Source organism: Hyperolius riggenbachi, chromosome 9, assembly GCF_040937935.1.
Source record: "Hyperolius riggenbachi isolate aHypRig1 chromosome 9, aHypRig1.pri, whole genome shotgun sequence".
Lineage (NCBI taxonomy): Eukaryota > Metazoa > Chordata > Amphibia > Anura > Hyperoliidae > Hyperolius > Hyperolius riggenbachi.
The window spans coordinates 267,079,736-267,101,770 of record NC_090654.1 but is presented as its reverse complement, the minus strand read 5'-3'; the positions used below and the strand labels follow the sequence as shown (position 1 = coordinate 267,101,770).

The following is a 22,035-nucleotide window of genomic DNA, read 5'->3' as shown; positions in this document are numbered from 1 at the left end:
GTGGACATACTGTACATCAACCTACTTCCTGTTTTGGTGGCCATTTTGTTTGTTTATAAACAAACTTTTTAAAACTGTTTTTAACCACTTTTAATGCGGCGGGGAGCAGCGAAATTGTGACAGAGGGTAATAGGAGATGTCCCCTAACGCACTGGTATGTTTACTTTTGTGCGATTTTAACAATACAGATTCTCTTTAAGCAACACTACATATCATTATTAAAAGATTCTGAGAACCTTGAAGGGAAAAAGATCAATATTGGATGGACATGATCTTTAGGCCCTCTTGTAGGGCTGCTTTAAAAGTAGACACAGTTATGAAGTAAAAATCACTGTACAGGATTAGGAACACTTGCAAAAACCATTGTCTGTGAAATAGGTCATCATTGCACCCAAAAACCGAACGTTCAAACGTTGACACGCAAAGAAGGAACCATATAAACATGATCCAGAAACACTGACATTTTCTCTGGGCCTTCACTCATGTAAAGAGGAACTTCATGATGCAATGAAGGAAACCCCAAACTGGGGGTCAACAGCTAAATTCCTTTATTAGGCTAGAATGGGACATCATTACATTTCCAAAACTACAGAATGTTGTCTTCTCAGTTCCCAGGTATTGTATTTACAGGGTTGTTAGGAGCTTATGTGAGGCAGTGGTATTCTCACCAAATCTCACTGCAACAGGCCAACCACATGGCTTCTCTTATTTTCTGATGGTACCTTTCACCATAGTACCTGGCTTTGTTTTTGCTCCTCTCAAACCTGGTCTGTCCCTTTCTCAGTGTTCTCCCCATTTTTCTAGGCCCATCCTTTCCAACTTGAAGTATTTCCCATCCTCAGAAGATGCGTAACTACCGGGGAGTAGCCCCAGCAACCGCTCGGGGGCCCAGAACTATACTGGGGCCCAACTACTACTTCATCCCCTCCTATAAATGGGTTGTTCCTTCAGATCAGGTGTTTTCATGGCCATACTTGTTATAGGTGAAGATTACGATGTCCACACATATTTTATGACCCTTGCAAGATGGGCTCCCAGGCTGTAAGGGTCACCAGGGGCAAGCAAGGGAAAGGATGTGAATATAAGGGGGAGGGCAATCAAAATTATGCTGAGTGACCCCATGATTTGTTGTTATGCCTCAGATCCTCGGCTTCCATCCTCCCAATCTTCGAATGTTCCTTCTAACCTTGGGATATTCTCCAAACTAAAGGTTGTAGCAAGCTGTATAGAGATAGAAAGAAGCTGTATAAGAGATAGAAAGAGGAACCTTGACCACACTGGATGGAACAACACATCACTGGTGTGTGTATGGAGGAGGTGGGATGAAGAGCCTGTTACAAATCCAAGAGAACATCTGTTCACAGGTTCCTGCATGTAGAGGGCACACAGGTCAAAATGAACCATGAAATACAAGTTTTTACCAAACACATAAATCCAGTAGATAAAAAATTCCCAACATTCTCTAAGGCTTAGAGTCTAAGTTACATCTTAGCCAACTTGGACTATATGGTAAATGTCAAAGAGAAACGATACCTTGATACTTACAGAAGTTTCCAAGATTTCTACCCACACAGATCAGAACTTCCTTTTATCCCCCACTACCTGGAACACAAGGGTGGTGTTTTTAGAACTCCACACCACCGGGCTGAGATAATAACTCTGCACAGAAACAAAGAATAAGAAACACAAACACATCAGAGAAGCTTTAAATGTTTGTGGCTCCCCCAACTGGGCCTTTGTAAAAAACGAAGCAAGGTCAGAAGAAAGCACCACGCAACAAAGGAGAGAATCGGACTTCACAGAGCGACATAATGATCCCGCGCACCGCTAAAGTATCTGAGAAAGTCTGGAGAATCTTTAACAAACCCAGCAATACGCTGAGACATAAGCTCATGAGGAACCTGAACTCAAGCAAAGCAGTTAGGTGTAGGCAGTCTTATGATCTGAGTTGTGTACCTTGTGTACCCTCATGTGGGTTCATTTTAAAGGGACTCAGAGCTCTCCAAAACAAAAAGATTTATACATACCTGGGGCTTCCTCCAACCCATCCGCTGGGATCACTCTCACGCCGCCGTCCTCAGTCTTCTGCAGTGCCGGTGCCGGTCCCCGCACTTCCATCAGTTGGAGGCAGAGCCAGTCTGATGTAAGGGAAGTGCGCCCTCTACATACCTCTCCAGCAGCTGCTGGAGAGATACGCAAAGAGCGCACTTCTCTTGTGTCAGACTGGCTGCAACTGGCTGAAGTTACGGGACCCGGTACCGGAGCTGGAGAAGGCTGAGAATGGGGGAGTGGGAACGATCCAAGCGGATGGGGCTGGAGGAAGCCCCAGGTATGTATATATCTTTTTGTTTTGGAGAGCTCTGGTACACTTTGAGCAGCTTTTCCATCCAGATGTGTATCCCATTGTGGCTTTTGTAAACCGAGTTACCAACAATCTCTACAGTAGAAAACCAACATGGGATTGGCCAATGTTTATGTATATATGGAGCCAACAACATCTTCATTTGGGAGGTGTTAGGTGCATCCATTGTTCCGTAGGTTGTTTACATTTTTTGCATGTATGGGGGGATTTGCAATTAACCGCTAAAGTTGGCAGTCATTTTGCAGAATTTTTGCAGATGAATCAGGTGTTTTTTGGGTCGGCTAGGTCCGAATGTGTACAGTGATGAGCAAAAATGCTGACATTCTTTTTGCATTAATTTTTGGGAAAATGTTAAATTCGACTTTCGAGCAAAAATGCCATTAAAGGAAACCAGACCAAACCAAAGGAAACCAGGATGAACGCTTTGGCACAAAATAAACATATCCCCCGATAGATTTTACAAAATAAATACTATACCTGGTATTTTTGCCGCTCTGGAGTGCCATTTTTTTGTGTTTTTTTTACTATAACTACACGCAAAACACAGTTCATCAGAAAAGCATATTATTTAGTGGGCTGTGGGCAAAATGAAATCACCATTTCTAAAAAAACTCTTATGACTAACAAATATAGATTAAAAAAAACATTTTTCAATATGCCCTTACATTAGCAGACACAGGCATAGCTCCTTCCTCAGCACCAGCAGCTCTTTCCATCTCAACACAGCGCTCTGGGATGCTGCAAGTATACAAAACAGGAAAGCAGAGCCAGAAGGTGGAAGGCTTGGGCTTGAAAATGTATCAGAGAAGACAGACTCAGCTATAATGAGTCCTGAGCAAAGCCAGACTGAATTGCTCAGTCGGGGATTTTATCAGGGCTGATGACAAGCAGGCTGAGCAGTGAAGGATGATAATGATAATGTTAATGATAATGTTCCCACTGATATATATGGTAATATACATGAGGGTGCTTCATCTCTGGTACACTTTAAGAATCATTTTGTAATAAGTTTGTGTGCTTTTGCATTTTTTTGCAAAGTTTTAAATGAAAAATGTTGCACTTTACACAAATTGTCATGGTAAAAATAGAGATTTTTCAAATTTTTTGGTGAATTTTGATTCCTTTTTGACTCAAAATCGAAAATGGCATTTTCAATGCAAAAATGAGTTTGGCGAAAATTCACAAGCAACACTGGTGAACAGCCATATTCAGGTGAAATATAAGAGTGACATGAATCCAATTATAACCTGACTCCATCAGCCTCTGCATGTTTAACCATTTCACCTCAAAGGGTTTTTCCCCTTAAAAAACCAGAGCAATTTTCAACACTCCTTCCATTCATTTGCCTATAACTGTATTACTGCTTATCACAATGAAACAATCTATATCTTGTTTTTTTCGCCAGCAATTTGGCTTTTTTTAGGGTTACTTTTTGATAAGAATTATTTTTTCTTAAAATTGTTTTAACAGGAAACATAAGAAAAAAATTGAAAAAATTCATTATTTCTCAGTTTTTGGCCATTATAGTTTTAATATATTACGGCTTTTAAACTTGTATAAACAGGTACAGGGCAGAGGTGACACAGAAAGGGACACTGGAGGCACAGGGGGGCACAGAGAAGGTACAGGGGGCAGAGATGGCACAATTAACCTACAGTCCCTATAGCATTCGTTAACCGTAGACTACCTGTACATGCTAATGTAATTAAAACCCACACATTGTATTTGCCCATTTGTTCCATATATTGCAACGTTTAAAATGTTTCCCCAGTACAATGTATGGCACCAATATTTTATTTGGAAATAAAAGTGCATTTTTTCAGTTTTGCGTCCATCCCTAATTACAAGCCCATAATTTATAAAGTAATGAAAATATACCCTCTCTACATACATATTAAAACATTTAAGTCCCTAAGGTAACTATTTATGTATTTTTTTTATTTGTAATTTTTTTCAATAAAAATAAAAATGTATAACTTTAAGGGAGTGTGAGAGGTCAGGGGTTAACGTAAAATGTAAAAATAAAGTACAAAGGGAGCCTTTATTTTAATATATATATATATATATATATATATATATATATATATATATATAAAGTAAAAAATATATTAAAAATTGTAGATGTAATTTTACAATTTGGCCACAAGATGTCTTCAGTGGTGACTTCAGTATGCGAACTATTAGTACGCAAACCGGAAGGACTGAACTGAAGGACTGAAAGGTCTTTATGAATGAAGGTGCCGTCTAATAGACGGCGACGTTCATTCACACAGGGACTTAGATTACTGAGTGGGAGCTGTGCTCCGATTCATCGATCTAGCGGCTAACGTTCGGCGGTGGTTTCGAGCGTGGGGAGGGTGCAGGAGGCGAGCAGGAACGCGGCAGGGAGGGACGTAGTAGCTACGCCCCTGCAAGCAGTTATGTCATTTTGCAGGGACGTAGTTACTCGTCCCGGGGGAGTGGAAGTGGTTAATTTTTACACTTCACGCTTTTGACTTCCTGTTTGAAAAAAGGTGTTCCTGCCCATAATTCTCATCAGCCAACGGATGAGCAGAGAGAAAAATGAATAGTTGTGACCTCCCTCTGCTATAAAATCTGGAAATTTCCAGGTCAGACCCCACAAACCAGCTGCGGCATTTTATATTTTTGTTGGAAGCTTCCATCCGCTAGCTGTCCATTTATTAATGAAGTACTGGAGGGCTCAGAGTCCGATTCATATACAAAGTTTTGTAAGACAAGATTAATAAGGTTCCCGCGAGGAGGAACATAAACCTGTCCCTTCTCCATCCTGGCTTCTCCTCACTGTGTGATTAACCTTTCCATGTTTTTAATCCTGATACAGAGACTTTATGTCATCCCAGCTGGGGTAGATTAAAGCTTATCGGAGTTACAAGACACTGGCGAGGAGGACATTCTCACTCTTGTTCTAGATAAAAGGTGGGAAATAAACCTGATGAAATGTTACCGCCAGACACCCAGCTTCTGGTGACAAGAGTGCTGACATTACACCTACTATTATTATTATTACTACTATTGTTACCTAATCCTTACATAGTATTCCTCTCAAGGCAAAGGCTCATGAGTAGCTATGGCATCTGTAATGGGACTCTAGAGAAAGGGGGTTCTATTGCCTTTAAAGAAACTCTGAAGTCTCCAAAAATTTGTTTTTTACTTTAAAAATGTATTTAACATAATTGCCCCTCCTAAAATGCCACATCCCAGTGGCTGAAAACTCCATACATCCCCTCAAACTTCCTGGGGCACATTGCGGGGCTCCTTCCACGTAGAGGCAGAGCTTTGGGCTGCAGCTCTGCTTCTACACGCGTCCATCAGCGCGGATCGCCGCCTCTCCCCGCCCCTCTCAGTCTTCTTATACTGAGAGGGGTGGGGGAGAGGTGACCATCAACGCTGATTGACGCGCATGGAGGCAGAGCTGCAGCCCAAAGCTCTGCCTCCTTAGGGCAGCAAAATGCACGACCAAGAAAGTTGTGGATTTTGGCTGGGGAGTTGGGGGTGATTTATGGAGTTTTCAGCCACGGGGATGTGGCGTTTTAGGAGGGGCAATTATGTTAAAGAGGTTTTTAAAGTAAAAACCTCATTTTTTGGAGACTTCAGAGTCTCTTAGCCATTTATTTAGGAAAGGGTTCTTTACAGTAAGAGTGGTTAAGATGTGGAATGCATTGCCACAGGAAGTCGTTATGGCAAACTCTATACCTGCATTTAAAGGGGGCTTAGATGCTTTCCTTGCGTTGAAAGACATCCATGGCTACAATTACTAGGTTATGCCTAATGATGTTGATCCAGGGATTTTATCTGATTGCCATCTGGAGTCAGGAAGGATTTTTCCCATTTGGGGCTAATTGGACCATGCCTGGTGGGGTTTTTTTCGCCTTCCTCTGGATCAACAGGGATATGTGAGGGAGCAGGCTGGAGTTGTACTTTATACTGGTTGAACTCGATGGACGTATGTCTTTTTTCAGCCAAAATAACTATGTAACTATGTAACTATGTCTCTTTTACTTATCTACCTATCTTTATATTTTGTGTATTCCTTCTTGCTTTAACCATCAGAGCCTTGATGTCTAATGCCCCCTCTCTCTCAACGACACAGGGATCTCTGATGTCTAGTGGGTCACTCCTGTCTCGTCGTTGTGTTCAAAATCCAGTCAACTGAAAAGTACACATAAAAAGCTGGAAGATGAATTGCCACTAGTCTATTTTAGGGGACCCAGTAGGACACCTCAGAGGGAATAGTTCTCCAATCACAGCACCCTATACAGCATAAAGCATTGTGATTGGTGGAATAGTGTGGGCGTAGTTTACTACAAGCTATCTGAAACCTAGCAGTTGGAAAGGGTGCGGTCCACCCAATCTCCTTAGCGGAATTTACCTATGAGGTTTCCTGCTAGGTCCCCTAAATTAGGCTAGCGCCAATTAATTCACATGTCCAGCCATGGGTAGCATTAAACCCTTTTCCCTTCTATGATGAGGCAATGTGTCCAGGAAGCCGGAAATTTGGGTGCCTGCAGTTAATGGACTACAGGTAGTCCCCGGGTTACGAACGCCCGACTTACGAACTCCGCCCCATCGCATGATGTCACGCCCGCCAGGGACTACATGTTCTTCCCCGTTTAAAAGGCAGAATATGGGCAGCGGAAGGTAAATAGAGGCCTTCTCACCTGATCCTCGGCGGTAGAAGGTCATCTCGTGGTGGCCGGAAGCTCTGCAGCCCGTCCTCTCGCTCCCTCCACTGTTCCCCGGCGGCTTCTGGCTTCACATGCGGCGCATAATGACGCAATTAGGAAGCGCCGCCACTAGGGGGCTCTTCCTGATTACGTCATTATGCGCCGCATGTGAAGCCAGAAGCCGCCGGGAAACAGTGAAGGGACCGAGAGAACGGGCTGCAGAGCTTCCAGGCACCACGAGGGGACCTTCTACCGCCGAGGATCAGGTGAGAAGGCCTCCATTTACCTTTCATTGCCCATATTCTGCCTTTTAAACGAGGACAAAAGTGGCTGTCCCGACTTAAGGACAGATTCAGGTTAAGAACGAGCGGGCAGTCCATATCTCGTTCGTTAAATGAGGACTACCTGAATTTGGGCGCCCTATAGGTGCTAATGCCAAATACTGGCTATTGGGCTCCAAAAGCGTAAATTTGGGTGTCCTCTATATAGCGGGCGCCACACCCGTCCAACCGAAATTTTAAGAATTGTAATTTTGAAAATTATAATTTTGAAATCCTTGAGAATTATTGCTTTGTAGTTTATTGTTTTGTAAATTATTGTTTTAAAGTGTATTGTTTTAGAAATGTCTTGTTTTTTGTATTTACGTTATTTGCGGAGGAAGGGGATTTTAAGGTTAGTCATCAGAAAAGGAAGGTTTTAGGGATAGGCATCAGGAATGGTGGTCTTAGGATTACGTGTCAGGAAGGGAGCTCTTAGGGTTTGGTGTCAGGAAGGGAGGTCTTATGGTGAGGCGTCAGTAAGGGGGGTTTTAGAGTTAGGCGTCGGTAAGGGGGGTTTTAGAGTTTCGAGTCGGTAAGGGGGGGGTTTAGAGTTAGGCATCTGTAAGGGGGGGTTTAAGGTTAGGTGTCGACTCAGTAAGGGAGATCTTATGGTTAGGTGTCAGGATGGGGGGTTTAGTGTTAGGCACTGAGAAGGGGGGTCTTAGGGTTAGGCATCGGTAGAGGGAGGGTTCTGTGTGAGAGTAGTGTTAGGTTAAGTTGTAGTAATATATCAGTAATATTTACCAATGTTTTACTATCGTCATTACCACTGTTTCGTTTTCATTTGGTGCCCAATATACAACAATATTTATTGTTTACACTTATTTTAGCTTCACCCCGTGCCATGTAATACATTATTTTAACAGAAAAAGATGAAGAAACAATAAAAAAAACATTGTTATAAACCATATTTTTACATTTCTGCTTCAGCCTGCGCTCTTTTTTCTTTGCGTCTTTATTTAATGTACGCACGTGTCCAGGACCATCAACGGATTATATGCACAATCCTTCAATATAGGAGTGTAACGGACTAATGCTAACTGCTGCTCATCTCCGGGAACGCATGTCCCCCGAGCTCTGCACGGGACCCGACTTCTCCCTAATGAGAAAATAATTTGCAGCAGATTAGGACAGCTTCCGCCCCATTTCCTGCCTGCTAAGAATTATTTATGGGTGAAGATAAAGTTGAAAGGTTTGCTAATTAATTTAGAGGCAGTAACAAAAGAGGCGCCATCAGTCGCTCAGCGGTAAAAGGGCCTTGCCGATGGATATCCTTCATGCTTTCCGCAAAGTGACCCTGTGCCGGCACGGACGCATCGGCTGCTGCCTCTCCGCAAAAGATGAGAAACCCAGAAATGTCGTGAGGTTTCTTATTCTACTGTAATGTATCATTAGGGATGATCTCTCGGATGTGGAACAGCTTTGAGTTCTGACTTTCATATTGGAATTTGTCCATTTCTAGATGAAATCATGAAAGTAGGAAATTACACTGTTTCGAATACCACGCTCCATTCTGCCGATGTGAAAATTGGCTTTGGAAGCAAGAATTTTCTGCAAAAACGGCATTAACGCAAAGGATAACAAAGTGAAAATTGGCTTCTAAAACAATAATTTTCGATCCATAGTGATGTCAACAAAATGGCCGCCGAGGATTCCCTGGTCCCCATAGGCCAGACTAAAGTGGCAGAACAAGTGGCTTTCCACATGAATGGGGGTCCAGGAGACCAGGGCATCCATCCATGGGATAAACTGCTCTAATGTGGCCTCGGGGACAGGGGATTCCCTAGCAGCCATCTTGTTGGTATCACTGGTGAAAATTCTTGATTCGAAGCCGGCGGAACTATTGACCGCATTGACTTCAATAGAAAATGCCTTCAGAACGCAAAAATCGGAACACGAAATCTGGTATTTGGCTGCAGAACACCAAATTTCCTCGAAATTGGAATTCAGATGTTTCGATTAACCGTATTATCACGCTGGAGCATGAACAGGTAGCGTAGTCAGTAGAATACACAGCAGTGGTGAGTAAGGTTAGTCAGGTCCAGGCCGTAGTCGTACACAAAGTCAGAGGTATCGGGGTACAGATAACTAGGCAATCTCGTAGTCAATTAACAGGCAGGATTATACACATACTGCTGGCTGCGTTCCCGCATCGAATGCGCCGCTCGATTCCTGTCGATTTGATTATTTCCGAGCATTTCCGAGCGCATTTCGATTATTTTTAGGTTGATTGTTATGTAAAGTATGGCAAATTGACCTAACGATCCATCGAAATGCGAATCGAACATGTCGGAAATAAACAAATCAATGGGAATCGAACGGCACATTCGATGCGTGTAGCCAGCATGCATTCGATGTGTGTAGCCAGCATTATGCTGGGAATACACCATACAATTTTCTGTTAAGGTAGCCATACACTGGTCGATTTTCCATTAGATCGACCAACTGACAGATCTCTATCTGATCAAATCTGATCAGAGAGGGATCGTATGGCTGCCCTTACTGCAAACAGATTGTGAATCGATTTCAGCCTGAAACCGATCACAATCTGTTGAGCTGCTCCTGCCGCCTGTCTGCCCCCCCTATGCATTACCTGAAGCTTGCTCCGGGTCCTCTTCTCCGCGCTGCACCGCATCCCAGCATCCCGCACTGCATCCCAGCGTACACTGTGTCACTCCGTGACCAGGAAGTTCAAATAGAGCGCTCTCTATTTGAACTTCCTGGTCACTGGAGTGACACAGGAAGTTAATGTACGCTGGGATGGAAGCAGGAACAGAGCGGTGCAGCGCGGAGAAGATGCCCGGGAGCCAGCGTCAGGTAATGTATACCTGTATCGGATCGGCCGCCGCTAGCGACGCGCTCCCTACCCGCGGGCGATCGACGGTAATTTCCCACACGCCGCGATCGACGGACCGATCCGATTTCGGGAGGAAATCGGATCGGCCGGTGCGTTTAGCGCGAACGATTGGCAACAGATTCTATACCAGTGATCGAATCTGCTGTCGAAACGGCGGCAAATCGGGCCAGTGTATGGCCAGCTTTAGATTTACCTGCCAGATAGATAAAGTTCAACATGTTGGAAATGTATCTATCTTACCATCTATCTGTGGAGCAATTAGGCATTGTTCTACTCAGCAGGAGATAACCAGAAGATAATGCACCAGAGATAATGACCAGTCTCTACAGAAAATAATCTAATTATGCATTCTAACAGAAAATCTAACAGAAGAATCTAACAGAAAATTGTTTGGTGTATTCCCAGCATAAGACAGATGACGTATTTAAAGGATCAGGCAATTGCGGAGTCAGGGACATGCCGAGTCGTACACGTGTATCAGATGGCAGAGGTACAGAAGGATGAGACAATAGCGAGGCCGAGGTCAAGAGGCAGGGAAAAGGTCGGTACACAGATACATAAGAACAGAATATACAATAGATGTTACTAATGTATAACTAGAATATTTTAAATAGTTACAAAATAATTCTACAAAAATACAAGGCTGACTACCTAGAGCACATATATATTGTGCGTCTACACAATATACAAATGTAACTCAATATAGCTAGCTAGCTAGACCTATAACCAGTGTACTGATTAGTATCAAGGCCAGCGAGTGACTGACTCAGTTGGCCTAATATACCCAGGAGAGGAGATCAGCCCAGCCCACAGGAGGACGGTCTAGCATTCAGACACGCCTCCTCAGCCTGTAAAGGCCGCTCTGTCTCGCGCGCGTGCGACTATAGACACCACGCGTCCTGGCTCACCGCCGCATCGGTGATGGAGATTCCCCCCCTCCCCCCACCCCGAGGAAGACGTCACGGAAGACCCTCCACGCAAGCGAGTCCCGCCGGAGACGCCGCGGGAACGTCGCAGGACCCGCCATGAGGTAAGATTGTTGCATGGACATATACCAGTACTCGTGATATCTTAAACCATTCATCAACAATGTATGTATTTGTATTGCTGGGTGTCCTGATTACACAGAGTTTGAATGTCTCATAGATCTATGCTCCCCAATATTTTGTACTTTGTACGACGCTACGGAAAATGTTGGCACTATATAAATCAATGATAATAAAGTGGTATGGGGTATTATGAGATTTCTCTATAGAGGGTGAGTGCAGTTCAGAGTATGGGGGAGATTGGGGAGTCCGGTTAGCTAGACTCTTGGCAAGGGAAGGAGGAGTTTCAGCATTTCGCTCTAACAAGTGTCAGAGTAAACAGAGGCGCCAAAAGGATAAAATGATATAACATTTTTAAAACATGGAAGTGGCGGAGATGGACCCTTACCCACTCCAATGGACACTAAAAGGAATGTGTTTAGGTATAACACAAAATGTATTTATACACTCCACCCATTTTGTGCTATACCTTAAAGAGGAGCTGTTAGGTATAAGGTCTCAGAGAAAATAAACACATATATCAGTAGCTAAAGATTGGCTGTACTTACATTACATATGCATTTCACTGTCCACGTTTGGATTTCACAGAATTTGTATATAGTATATGCAGAGATAGATGCTCCTGACAGCTCATGGCAGGCTCCATGTTTTTCTGTCAAATGTGTCGTCATGTCCTGCCTGCTTCCTGATCACAGATAAGCTCCTACTTGAACAACACAGTGTGCAGTGAATATTAATGAGCCATGTGGCTAGGAACAATAGCTGACTCCTGCAGAGTACTCTGCCCCGGAGATTTATCAGTGCTACGGGCTGGACTGAGTTACAAGCTGCTGAAACGTCTCATTAGCAGCCGAGGGGAGGGCCCCAGAATGCTTTGCAGCATATGCGGCTTGCGTCCTCTTAGGTCTAACAGCTTTTCTGATAAGAACACATCAAAGGTAAAAGAGATTTTTATCTTCAATAATGCCTTTATGGCTTCCTTCTAAACTGATTAACACAGGAGAATAGAGGTTTAAATTAGCTTCTGCAGCCTGACAGTTACTCTTTAAAGCGGATCTGAGATGAAAAACTAACTATAACATGTAACTTCTCTATATTTGTTACCTAAAGTTTAGATGGTTTACACAGCAAATCTAGCTGCAAACAGTTTTAATAGAATATGATTATTTATTCCTGTGATACAATGACAGCAGCCATGTTGTTTGTAAACATTACACAGAGGCAGGCTTATCTGTATCTTGAGCCATCTGCCTAATCCCCTCTCCTCCTCCCTCCTCCCCTCTGCCTCTGAAATCAATGGCTAGTAACACTTCCCCCTCCTCCTGCCCAGACTGAGCTCCCATGAGCCCTTGCTACTGCCTTGGCTCTCTGAAAATCTGTGGGCGTGGCTTTTTTAGTTTATAGGGAATTCGAGTATTAAAACAAAAACAAAAAGTATTTGGCTTGAGGAATGCCCTATAAACAATAGGAAAGGAACACAATTATGCAATGTGTAAAAGTTCACCTCGGATCCACTTTAACATGTTCCTTTTGTCCTGTCCTTTGGAGTGGGTAAGGGTCCACCTACACCAATTCCATGTTTTAAAAATGTTAAATCCTTTTGGCCCCTCTGTTTACTCTGATACTGTACCAGTCCACTCTTGGTGGAAGGACCGAAATTCTCATATTTCTTCCTACCTACAGAGGGCGACTTCTTAATCCTGAGTGGGGACAGGCTTGTTCTCCCCACCTGCTTATACAGTGGTTGTTGCCTAAGGGGTAACCCTGGTTTGTGAGTATTACTCTACGCACTCTACACATATTCCCTCACCACCTATACATACACCATATTGGGCTCTCGGTGTCCCCGCTTTTGTCACTCTGTCAAGTGGTCACATGGCCATCAGAATTAAGGTCAACTATTTGGTAATCTTGAGAGAGTTTTGGGGACAGATAAGGTCCTTTAGTATATTTGGGGGATGGGGACTGCAGAAGGTATTGGAAAATAAAAATACATTTTAAGAATAGACTTTAAAGTGAAACCAAGTTGAAAATTAACTGATGAGACAAACAACTGTATTTATCCGCCTACTCCTAAAAATGACATATTTTTTTTAGATATCCCATGGTTTTATTTTATATTTAAACATTTACAAAGCAGATTCAATGTTTTATTGTCTTTGCTCAATGGCAGTCTGTTAAGTTTCCCAGAGTTGTATTCTGCCGGGAAAACTTTTATATCTGTAATTTGCTCATCAGTGAACTTTACTATATTCCCGACAAGGTACCGACAAGACAGAAGCTGTCACTTGCATGCCTGAAAATTAAATATTTTAGGCAACAAAATAAAATAAGATATACAGCCTGGTTATTAATATGTTTTGCACTGTACATACACATGTTATCTCATCATGACACATGTCAGGTACACTTTAAAGAGGAACTTCAGCCTAAACAAACATACTGTCATTAAGTTACATTAGTTATGTTAATTAAAATAGATAGGTAATATAATCTCTTACCCACCCTGGTTTAAAAGAACAGGCAAATATTTGATTTCATAAGGGCAGCCATCTTTTTGGTTGAAAGAAGGTGACAGGTAGCATGAGACACAGTTCCAACTGTCCTGTGTGCTGATCACTCCTCCCAGTTGCTAGAGAACGTGAATAACAACATTGGAAATCCCATCATGCTTTGCACAGCATCAAGGAAAAAAAGCCCGGGCATTTTTTTAAGGGTGGAGCTTAGCTAAAAATGCAGCTAAAAATGATGCTTTGGTAAGAAAAACAAAGTTCTAATGCTGTGATACTGTTAAGAAACATCAAGCCTTTTCAGTTCTGCTGAGTAGATTTTTAGTCCGGAGGTTCACTTTAAACATATCATTAAACTTTTCTTTCAAAACAATCAAGTGCACAGCACTAGTCTGTTTTTGCAATCTAGGTATTCCAGTATCCACCCACAACTATTCCAGGTCATGGAATACTGTATGTGCTTGCAGTTGTTTTTGCCAACCACAGCTCTCCAGGTATGACAGCAGGTGATCCAGGTATCCAGCCACACCTGTCCCAGGTAGTGCACACTATCGAAGTGGGACGCCATGGAAGGTGAGATCAGTTGTGTGTATGCATGGATGTGCCCCCTTGACACCGTGCTTAGAATGGTTATAGTGTTTTAGTGATTGCTTTTATTGCAAGCGTACTCCAGACATTTTTGGAGGATCTTCAAACTGGGGTTTAAAGGAAACCAGATACGAACAATAGTCAAAGTTTTTTTACATACCTGGGTTCTCCTCCAGCCCCATCCGCTCCCACGCCGCCTTCTCCAGCTCCGGTTTCAGGTCCCATAACTTCGGTTCGGCCTGTCATGGCCAGTCTGAGCATGTGCAGTGCACTTTCTCCATCTCTCTTGCACAGGTGCAGTTCTATTATCCACCAGAGAGAGACGGAGGGAGCGCACTGTGCATGCTCAGACTGGCCGCGACTGGCCGAAGTTATGGAACTCGGTACCGGAGCTGGAGAAGGCTGAGGACGGCGGCGTGGGAGTGATCTGTTCAGATGGGGCTGGAGGAAGGCCCAGGTATGTATACATCTTTAACTATTGTTCGTCTTTGGTACACTTTAAATAAAATAGCATACAAGCCTGTTTTATAAATTTGGGAGACGGTGTTCAGTGTTCTTTAGTATTTTATAAGGGAGATGGAAATGTAGAGGCCTGGCTGCATGTAAAGTGTGGATGCCCATAGCCCCTCGGATTATCAAGGGAACCATCTGAATAAGCCACGGTTGGCTAAAATGAACCACCATCCACGACAGTGGTTGGATAATCTGCTGTTATACCTGGAGAGCAGTGATTGGCAAAAATAACCTCAAGCGTAAATAGCACGACTTATCATAGGAGTGAGGGGATACTGGAATACCAGGATTGCAAAGACAGACTAGTGGAAGCAAATCAGAGACCTGCATGGTTGAAAACGTTAAAGAGGAACTCCAGTGAAAATAATTTAATAAAAAAAGTGCTTCATTTTTACAATAATTATGTATAAATGATTTAGTCAGTGTTTGCTCATTGTAAAATCTTTCCTCTCCCAGATTCACATTCTGACATGTATTACATGGTGACATTGTTACTGTGGGCAAGTTATGTAGCTGTTTCTAGCTGCTCTGGCTGTTACAGACAGCTTTAAGCAACCATTTCCTGTCTGTGAACATTGTTACATTGTGGCAGTTTGCCCAGAGTACCGCGGTATTCAGAGCCTCTTGTGGGAGGGGTTTCAGCACAAAATTAGTCACACAGCGCCCCCTGATGGTCTGTTTGTGAAAATCGTTCTATTTCTCATGTAAAAGGGGGTATCAGCTACTGATTAGGATAAAGTTCAATTCTTGGTTGGAGTTTCTCTTTAAATATTGAAGCACATACGTTTAGAAAGATTCCAGAACTTCTTGAATCATTGAATGCAGGAACTTTATCAGTTCTTTGCCTGGTTTCCTCTGAATGTGGAGTTGTTTGAGGAGTAGTCGGACCTCCAGTAGTGAGACAGCTCTCCGTAATCTGCCACCTCTGGACAGTCTGTCCACTTCCCATCCATTAATGAACTTTCTGCACCTCTCTTCAGCTTTCTATTCAGCGCTCAGAAAACTGTAAAACCTCCGAACACCAAAGCTGTCCCATCTGCTAGACTGAAAACAATGACAGCTGTTAGCAAAACCTACTTTTCATGATAAAGAAGAGCGAAGCAGAACTCTTATGTGAATATGAGAAATCATTAGCAGTGTGGCTCTGGACTGAACAAGTGGGTGGCCCTGGCAGAGCTGAGGGAACGGATGACCATGGATGGACAGACGATGAAAGACTCCAGCAGATGACTTTCTTTCACGCTTCGTCCAGGAGGGCTGAGATGTTGTGCCAGGCTGGCATGCTGGTAGCTGGATTAGCAGATGGTGCACACAGAAACTTGTGTTTGTTTCCATTTTGCAAATTGAACTTTCCTCTGCTCAATGCCAGGGGAGACACCAGCCAGATGTGAGCAGCAAACCTAGAATATACACAATAGTATGTGGAAAAGCAAAGATGGCACTACATTATATGAATGGTAATAAAAAAAGGTCACTGTGCCATGTGATATTTAGTAGTGACTATGCTGTGTATTAAAGAGAGTTAAAGAGGCATTGGCGGGGGGACTCCCACATAATTTTTTTTGTAAATGTTTTTTTTTTTTTAAACATGGTTTTATTGAAAGATTTGCATACAGGGATGAGCAGAAACCACGCCAGTGCGAATTTACGCATCGTAGTTCGCATCGTAGTTCGTAGCCGATGTCTCAAAACTTTGCTTACGATTTTACGTGTAGTGAAGTTCCGTTATGCGTAGTTTACGCCCCGAAGCGTAGTTCACATGTGCATTGCAAAGTAAACTACGAATGCGTTATTCACGTCTATTTTTCCGCGTACGATTGTATGCTTACAAAATTACGCATGGGAAAGGGGGAATGCACGCATAGAAGAGTTCCTGCGACAAGCATTTGCAGAGGAATTATTGTGGAAATGTTTCCGCATAATGGCATAAGCGCCCGCATACACTACGTTTCGCACTACGCGTAATTGCGTATTTTAACGCGTCGTCTACGAAATGCATAAAAAGCGAATATTTGATTTCAAAGCCGTAGTTTGGGGAAGCGTAATTGCGTAAAACTACACGTAGTTCCAGCATAGTGAAGTTGGCTGACTATGACCATCCCTGTTTGCATATAGTGTATAACAATATAACATTATCTATATATGGCTACAGAATTGGTACAAAATTGTATTCATAATAACAAACGGTAATTGAGACCAGTTATTAATTGGCAGATCATGTCATTTAACACAGACAATAACGTATGTCAACAGGACATATTATAACTTAACCTATTTTGGTTCCTGGACGTAGTTTCTACGTCCAGGAACCATGCACGCTACCGCGCGCTCCCGCGGCCGATCATGCGCGTGCACGCGCACTCCCGGCCACGGATTCGGTAGCCAAGGAATCAATGTATCGGGCTATGGAGCCCGATCACTGATTCCTCTCCCCGCTGAAAAAGCGACAGCTTCTCTCGGAAGCTGCGCCTTTTCTGGCCGTTCCCTTCCCGATGTGTCACTCTAAGCGCGTGCTACGCTTAGAGTGACTTCATGTAAACAAACTCATGGCCGCCATCTTGTGGCCAAACAGTAATACTACACCTGAAAAAAAAAAAAAAAAGAATTAACACACATTTACATTATAAATCTATTGTTTACCTCCCACCCTCTCAAAAGTACCCAAATAAAATGTTTACTATAAAAAAAAAATCCATTACAATAAAAAAAAAAAACATGTAAATATTTACCTAAGGGTCTAAACTTTTTAAATATCAATGTAAAGATGAAATATTTCTATATTTTTTTCATTTTAAACTTGTAAATAGTGATAGATGCAAAATGGAAAAAATGCACCTTTATTTCCAAATAAAATATTGTCGCCATACATTGTGATAGGGACATAATTTTAACGGTGTAATAACCGGGACATATGGGCAAATACAATACATGAGTTTTAATTATGGAGGCATGTATTATTTTAAAACTATAATGGCTGAAAACTGAGAAATAATGAATTTTTCCATTTTTTCCTTATTCTTCCTGTTTAAATGCATTTACAGTAAAGTGGCTCTTAGCAAAATGTACCCCCCAAAGAAAGCCTAATTGGTGGCGGAAAAAACAAGATATAGATCAGTGCATTGTGATAAGTAGTGATAAAGTTATAGGCTAATGAATGGGAGGTGAACATTTCTCACGTGAAAATGACGGAACCTGAATGGGTTAATAACAGCAGGGCTATCATAAAGCACCACAGAAAGCTTGATAAACAGAGCGCAGCATAATAGCAGATACTTATATAATTACTGTAGTGGTGATAAAGTCCATTTCCCCATACTTTGGTCTATTTGCCAGGACAATTTCTATGTTGATAGACCAACCTAATATATGGCAACATTTTATTAATCTGCGTAACCCATTCAGGAATTGACGGAACTCGGGTAGTAATCCAGCATCTCGTGATAGATTTACGTGCATATAAAAGGGATTCGCGCAACATAGTGCGTTCAAATTTGTTAAAAATGTTACTTTTAATAGTGCAACCCATAGGCATATTTGCCAGAGATCCTTATATGTGGGTCCTCAGGGAGAAAACTACTTTAGTGATGTTGTTCATGTTGTTATTGCGGCTGTACATCGATCCCTGGCCAAAGCATTGTCAGTCCACCGGGTTGCCAGGTGGTCATTATGCACTGCATGCTGACCACCTGGAAACCCTGGCAGAAAAGTGTGTGTGTGTGTGTGTGTGTGTGTGTGTGTGTGTGTGTGTGTGTGCGTGCGTGCGTGCGTGCGTGCGTGCGTGCGTGTGTGTAAACTTTCACTACCGATCGTTTGTCTGGATTGAAAAAAAAAAAATCCTATTGTAACTTTTAAATTAATTTTCTGAAAGACTACAAGGTCTTTTTGAAATAAAAATTCCCTTGTTCCCACTGGTCTCTTTAACATACCCAGCAAATTTGGTAATTTTAGCATGTATAAGGGCTTTGCTATTAACCACTGAAGTCAGTGGTATTCTTCAGTGCAAAAGGCAAAAATGAACAAGAATTTATGCACCCTTATTGCTCCGGGAAATCGAGCATAAAAATAAGCTAACTCATCCCTAAGTCTCATAGCTGCCAGTGGACTTCAAAAAAGAGTGTATGGGCTCCTACCACTAGTGGGCACTGGACTAGTTTTCACCTAGTGGCTATCAGGTTGTGGTACCTGAGATAGTCCCACTGACAGAACAGGCAAATCTGTAGTGGAGATGGAATGATGGAAAACGGAGAGGTTGAGATTCAGGATTCCTATTACGAGAGGCAGAGGACAAGCATGGAGGAAGTCACTATGGATTGCAGCATTGGAGGAGGAGGTCACGATGCTAAGTGACACTTGAGAGAGTCACCATGCATTGTGACATCTGGGGACATCGCCAATGCTATGTGACACTTGGGAGAGTCCTCATGCATTGCGGCATTTGAGGAGGTCATGATGCTGAGTGACATTTAGGAGAGTCTACAACGCATTGGGGCATCTCGGGACGTCGCCATGCTCAGGGTCGGACTGGGACACTAAGGGCCCGCCAAGAAAGTTTCAGCCTGCCCCCCCCCCCCCCCAAGGCTGAAGTACTGCGAGAGCGTGATTGGACAGTGTCATTGCAGAAGACCAGACCAGCTGCATGCAGAGCTATCGCTCTCGGTAAGCCATTCCGCTGGCTGCAATTCTGGAGGGGGCTCTAGGTGAGAGGGGGAGTTTTCCCCCTCCCCGCCGCTCTGTGCCCACTTTTCCCCCTCCCTGCTCTGTGCCCCCCTCCTTTTCAGCACTAGGGCCCCCAGTAGGCAGGGCGGCCGGGGCCCACCAATGGAAAAATCGATACTTCGGCAGCTCAGTATGAGCCTGGCCATGCTATGTAACAATTGGGAGAGACACCATGCATTGTGGCATATGAGGAAGTCATGATGCTGAGTGACACTTGGGAGAGTCACCACGCACGGGTCGGTGACATTTGAGAAGGTCACCACCATGCTATGTGACACTTGGGACAGTACCATGCACTATGGCATTTGGAGAAGTCACCCTACTAAAAGTCGCTTCAGTCTGCCTGCACTAGATTGTCTTATACAGTACTTGGCTTCTGAATTGCGGAAGCATATTGTAGCTCTAATCACAGCAATGTAATCATTACTGACAAAGCGTACAGCAGCAGATTCTATGTTCTGTATAGTAGCTCGCCTGGAGAAAATGAACAACATCAAAGTCCATTGCCAATGGAGGATTGCACTTCCTTGCCAATCAAACATAGACATTACATAAAGAAAAATAAAGCCTATAAAAGTTTAGGGCGTTACGTACTATTCCAAAAATGTACCACCAGGTAAAGAAAAAGTGTGCCTAGATTGGAATTCTTTAACTAAAGAAGGTTTTCTTTTATCCTTTTTTCTCCTTTTCTTTAGAAACTCACATCTAATGGGACTTTAAAGCAGCAGACAATGAGCTGAGGTCTTCAGGATCATCGACAAATCCATTCATGATGATTTAAGAAGAAGTACGATGGCCTGGGTGAAACATCAAATCCCTGACATCCTCAGAAGCAGCTAATAACACCACTAATGACTGTCAAAAACAAGTATGTAAAAGCTGAAAAGTTCTAGAACACAACGACCAGTGGCAAAGGGTCATTGCTTGGATCTGAGATCTTCTTAGCATTCATTGTGCATCAGGCCTGTGATCCGCTGGAATTGCCGACACCGGATTCACACCTCCCGTTGTTAAGTGCTGGAATTAACGATTACATCCTGGCTCCTGAATTGCGCATGCCTTCGTCTGGGATAGGAAGCGGTCGTACTTAGGAAATCTTCAGCAAATGTCTGGCCCAGGGCTCGGAGGACATCTGCACCCCATCATCTCAAGACCAGAGGAGATGTGTTAGCCAAATGCTGACAGCTGTTGTTGAGTGACCTCCAGGTGTCTTGGCGGAAGTCCTCAGCACGGTGGAAACACTTGTAAAATTACTCGAAGCGATGCAGAATTTGCATCAGAGGTGAGAACTATTTAATGTCCCAAATTAGCATATCAGAATCATCAATCCCTCCAGGCGTCGATGTGTAGCGTAATTTCTGCATCCAGACATATTATTATAAAGAAACAACGTGAGCATTTTTCTGCATCAATCATAACATTAGATACCGACACTGCCCATAATCTCTCTTTTTCTGCGTTTCCAGCTAGTCTGCTTTCAAAGTTCATCTGATGCAATTTATGTCACATTTTGTAGGTAGGGAGGGTGAGTGGACATCCTAAGAAGACAAAGCACAGAGACAACGCGAGTCCCAATCTATATATATAATAGAGTAAGTGCCTCAACCTTCAAACAAGAAGAAGAAGTAGTGCCCTGCCCCCAGGGCCGGTCCAAGCAAAAAGAAGGGGCTGGTCCAAGCAAGATGAAGAAGTAGTGTCATATCAAACCAAGGACAAAGAGGGATATTTTGCATATTCAGTAGTAGTGCATTGTGGGTAACCACAAATGTTCACTTATAGCGGAATTATTGCAGATTTGCTTCTGTTTTAAGAAGGAAAATTACACCAAGCTTTGCTTTTTTTTAGTAGGAGGGATTTTTGGTCTCTTTTATCCCCCTATACATTCTTAGTAGTTTGGGTCACCCTGAGCTGGTTGGTCACTCTGTTGCACTGGTCCAAGCCCTATATCTCATACAGCCATATCAATCTCTGTTATGGCTATCATTTATGAAAGTGCTGTCGGTATGGAGAATCAGTGTGGGAAAACACCACTGATGGTGTTTTTGACTTCTGGCTGCTGATTCATAAAAAAGTATCCAGGTGCGGTAGCAGTGCGGAGATTCCCCGAACTAGGCAGGCGGTAGGCTTGCGGAGACACGGAAGCTGCCGAGTTGATACATTTCTCCGTGTTCCGCTCTACTGCAGCTGCCTGGGAGGGTCTCTGTGTCTCCATTCACTTAACATTGTTATCGCCACATCAGAGGGAGCGGTACTTCCCGACCTCACACCGCTTGCGGTGATCTTTATGAATTAACATTTTGCTACATTTTTTACAACAATCACCGCACAAGGCGGTGATTTATCGCTCTGCTCGGTAATGTCAGCTTTTGATGCGGAAGGGGCCTTTATGAATGCAGATTTTGCTACGTGTGCGGGAAAGTCAGATGTTTTAAGAATTT

At 43.1% G+C, this 22,035-nt stretch overlaps 1 long non-coding RNA gene across 1 annotated transcript in view; it reads left to right on the top strand.

Annotated features, from left to right (window-relative positions):
- Nucleotides 1-20,873, top strand: part of LOC137532088 (uncharacterized) — a 58,259-nt gene extending 37,386 nt beyond the window's left edge. The window contains exon 3 of the long non-coding RNA XR_011023849.1: nucleotides 20,293-20,873. This is a non-coding gene — a long non-coding RNA (uncharacterized lncRNA). The remainder of the gene's footprint in view (nucleotides 1-20,292) is intronic.
- The last annotated feature ends 1,162 nt before the right edge of the window (nucleotides 20,874-22,035 follow it).